Here is a 4,609-nt window from a genome sequence, read left to right as displayed (position 1 = left end):
CCCTGCGACAGCGTCACCGCCCGGAAGGACCACTGGGGCAGCCTCCCCGCCGGCGGGCCGGCTACGTAAGCCGGCAGGTTGACGTAGTCGCCCCGTGGAGCGATGTTCCGCACGTAGAAGTATGACTTCTGCCACTTCTTCACCGATTGGATCAGCGTGATGACGGGGAAGGGGTTGTCGGCGCCCGATCTCCGCGACGCGATGAAGGCACCAGTGTGGGCCGGCACGCCCTTGCTGCGCGTACCCAGCTTCGACTGGAAGAACTCCCCCCAGAGCTCAAGGGTGGGGAGGACGCCGAGATAGCCCTCGCACAGGGTGACGAAGGCCGACAGCAGCACCACCGCGTTGGGGGTGAGGTGGTGCGGCTGGAGCTGATAGAAGTCCAGCCAGGTGCGGAAGAAGGCGCTCACTGGCAGGCCGAAGCCGCGCAGGAAGTGCGAGCGGAAGACCACCCGCTCGCCATCCCGTGGCGCCGGCCTGATTTCTTTCTCCGGCGCGAGGCGGACCTCCACTTTGTCCGCACTGGGCAGACGCCGTGTGTCGCGGAGGAAGTCGATGCGGTCGTTGTGGACGATGGAGCCATCCCAATCCCCGCCAAGCTGCTCTACATGGGGAGGCATGGCGGAAGCTAGCACGGCGGCGGAGGAGCGTGCGAAGGAAGAGCACGGCGGCGAGGCGCTGTCGCGAGAACGAGCAAGGCGAGAAGACGAAGGGAGTAGGAGGAGCGTGCGAGGGTCTGCCGCCCTCCACCTCCCCCTACTTATAGCCTCACGCGGCCGAAGAGGCCGGACGTGGGGGGGAGACGTGGTATTAACTGCGCCCACTCCCCCCACGTCTCGCGTTTATTACGCATAAGTACGAGCCGAAACTGCCGCACGGAATATGCGGGCGGTTCCGGGATACAAAAGATCCGCGCCTGGGCTGGGGCGCGGACGTGGCGGGCCCCTTCTCTGCGGCAACGTCCCGTCTCGCGCGTGGGCTGGCAGGCTTTCCGGGTACGTGGCGCGCCGTCGGCCCGTGGCCGGCCCGCCGCCCGGCGCACATGCCAGCGGGTTCCCGCCCTCCGACTCCAGAAGATTTCGGCTCAGGCGACGTGCCTGACCAAGGCCGACTCCCAGCTGCCGGCTTGTCGCGATGGGAAGCTGTTCGAGCTTCTCGAACCCTACTCCACCTCGAAGCCCGATCAGCTTCGGGGACTACTGTCGGAGTAAGTGGCCACGGGTAGCCAAACCGGCTACCCCTGGCTCTTCAGAAAATTTATCAGGCCTTTGGGCCTTCAAGCACTCCAAGCATTTGGGCCGCCTTCCCGGGCCGGCTACCACTAAAGCCGACTCCCGGAAGGCGACCCAGCCTCACCGACTCCAAGAAGCCGGCCAAGAAGGACGCCGACTCCTAGAAGCCGGCCAAGACCACAACCACTCCTACATAACGACGACCTGACAGGGCATGGCCACAGTGCGGCCCACGACCCCCGAAGCCCGAGGCGGGCATGGCTACAGGAGGCCGTACGGGAGGGGTGTCTCCCGTGCGGCCTGGCACTGTAGCCACGCCAGCTACGACGTCATCCACGACCCCCGCCTGTACGGCCCAAGGATTGCGGGCCCCTTCAGCCAGAGAGAGGCGTGAAGGCGGCCCGGCTTTCCCTAGTCGGCCGGGAGCATAGCCGGCCTCCGGAAGCCGGCTACTCCCTTCCTCGAAGCAGGAGCCCCATTAAGGAGACAAGACGAGGTGAGGCTACAGTGATAGCCCCCGAGGCGGCCCACTGTAGCCATGCTCACCTCGACAAAGCCCTCATCATCAGAGGCGCGGCTACAGTAAGCAGCCGCCGACAAAGCCCTAGGCGGTGGGGCCGGCCTGTCGACCAAGTAACCGGCAACCGGCGGGACCCAGCAGCCGGCGGAGAAGCCGGCGAGCATAGACACTGACGGCTGGGACCAGATCCCAGCCGGATTACCATTGTACCCCCGGGGGGTAGGCCTATATAAACCCCCCGGAGCACCCATGCAAAGGGTTGGCCACTGAGCATAGTCAGCTTCTGGTTGGCACCTCTGCATGTTTGGCTTCCAAGCATAGCACACGCACACACACCATAGATAGAGAGAAGCAAGAGCTAGCCTTGTTCTTCTTCTCCCTTGATCCCAACAGCTCTAGGAGCGATTGTAGCTACTCTTTATCGAGCTAGTGATCATGCGGAGACCCCGCAGAGCAGGACTAGGGGTGTTATCTCCTCGGAGAGCCCCGAACCTGGGTAAGATTCGCTGGCGTGCATGTCTTCGCCTCATCCCGTTTCCAGGCACCGGCGACGTTTTATTGGCTCCCACAATGATAAGCCATCCTTTGGCATATGTCGCACCAACCACCCGAGAGGGGGCGTCACAGCCTGTTCACAGGGATCCCATGGGGAGGATAGCAGGCGGCACCGCGAGTCTCCTTTTCTCTCGTGCAATTCGCTTGTGCGTTGAAAGGGGGGCTCCTGAGCATCGCGACTCAGGAGCTCTTACTGGCTCTCCAGCCCTCACCCCCTGGCCTTGACCACGGCATATCGACCTGGCATACCAGCGGCGGCTGAGCTCGCTCGAGGGCCGGGACCTGAGGACGTAGAGCACTAAGGAGAGCATGGGAGGAGGGAAACTCATATGGACCGGCCTAGCTATGCCGCACAAGCTGGCGCGCAGGCCTAGCGCACCACCAGGAATCGCCACGAAATCGACAAGATAAGTCCGGCTCTTGGATCGGCTAAATATTGGGGCCTAAGGGTCACCCTCGCCGCAAACCCGTTGTGGCCACGTCAACTCCCTTTCTTGCCTTACCATGGCTGCTTGAGCGCTAAGGGGGACCTCCTGAGCATCGCGTCTCAGGGGCTTTTACTGGACCTCGGGCCGCACACCTTCTGGCCTTGACCACGGCACGCGACCTGGCATACCAGCGACGGCTGTAGCCTGCCTGGGGACCGGGACCTGTCAGCGTAGAGCAACAAGCTATCGCGAGGGAAGAAAGGGGGGACCAAGCCTTAACAGGACATGCGTTCACCAAATTTTCATAACGGGGAAGATGAGCGCAAAAGACATTACAGACCCTTTACACGCCCCCACGGGGTACTTCATGATTCTTCGTAGGGAACAAAAGCTAGAACTAAGAGGAATCCTATCTACACCCTCCCGCGGCGGACGCCATCACCAACAGTGGGCCACGGGAGGCCGGCGCCAACCCCATCCAGATCAGCGGCGGAGACGGCCAAACGTCGCGGCTCTGCTCAGAGCGCGGCGAGAGCTCGGGGGCACGTAGCTATCGTCGCTCGTCTCCGGAGTCTCGTAGAGCTCAGGAGAGCTACTGGACTCCCAAGGGCTGCTGCTGCTGGAGTGGCCGCGAGCGGAGCGCGCGTCAGCCTGACGCTCCTCTCCGGAGCAGCACTCCAGGCGGCGGCCCTCCGCGTCAAAGACCTTGAAGAAGAGCGTGGAGGCGCCGTCGTACTCGAAGTGGATCACGAGGGCGCCCCTCGCACGGTAGACCCGCACGACCACGCCCCAGCCGCGAGTCATGAAGATCTTGCCGGTGGGGACCGCTTCGATCTCTGCTCCGGTCGCCGGAGTGTCGCAGTCGGCGTGCTGCAACCAGAGCTCGAGAGGCCCCCTCGGCGGCATCACGTCGGAGAAGAACCTCGGGAAGCGGATCCAAGAGCTTGGAGGCATCGGCGCCCATAGCACAAGCTCGCGCGAGGAGTCCGCGGCGTGGATTCCAGGGCGACAACGCGTGTCGCCGTGGCGCGGCGACCACGGGCGCGGCGCGGGTGACGCCGCTCGTCGCTCCGTCCTCCTGAGCTCTCGGCTCGGGCATACAAGGGTAGCGGATACCCTGGAGGAGGCCGCTCGCACCAAGGCCTCGTCACCACCTGCATCGCCGCTTCATCACGGCGGTGGACCGACCTCTTCTTCGGCGTAAGCGGCCCCGGATCGTCGCGCGGGGCCTTTCCCTTCTCTTCAGCGGAGAACCTTCTGATAGGCGCCATTGCTACTGGCGGTGGAGCGAGGAGGAAGAAGCAAACAAGCAAGGAAGAGATGGGCGACGGGGGCTCCGCCCCCCTCCCCATTTATAGCAAAAGAAGGCCAACCGGCGCCTCCCACGATCGCAGGTAATGATGGTTTTCCTTGCATGTCGCAGGGACTTGTCAAGTAGTGCAGTTGCCAAGGCAGCGTGGGGAAGTGCAAACGCCCACGTCCAATCAACCGCCACGCGTCAACCGAGGCCGCAGGCTCTTGGGGCCCGCGGCGCTCCGTACTTGACCCTTGGCTTCGCCGCGGAGCAAAGCCCGATCGCACCTTGGGCCCGGGGGGCTACTGTCGGCGTTCTGGGAACGGGGGTCCCCAGACTTGCCTGCCTGCGGCCCACGACGTGGCTAAGTCAGCGGGCCGTACGGCCCATCTTCATCAACAAGGCATCCGAGACCCTCGCGAGGGGCCAAGCCTCGCGAGGCGGACGACGCAAGACCTCCTCAGGAGTGGCTTAGCCAGGCAGGCTCACAAGGAGCGGAGATATCAAGGCGGGGCAAACCTCACAAGGCTCTCGTGATGTGAGCCATGACGATCGGCACTAGGCGGGCGCCAGGCGGGCG

Source organism: Triticum aestivum, chromosome 5D (genome assembly GCF_018294505.1).
Source record: "Triticum aestivum cultivar Chinese Spring chromosome 5D, IWGSC CS RefSeq v2.1, whole genome shotgun sequence".
Lineage (NCBI taxonomy): Eukaryota > Viridiplantae > Streptophyta > Magnoliopsida > Poales > Poaceae > Triticum > Triticum aestivum.
Note: the sequence above shows the minus strand (reverse complement) of the source record.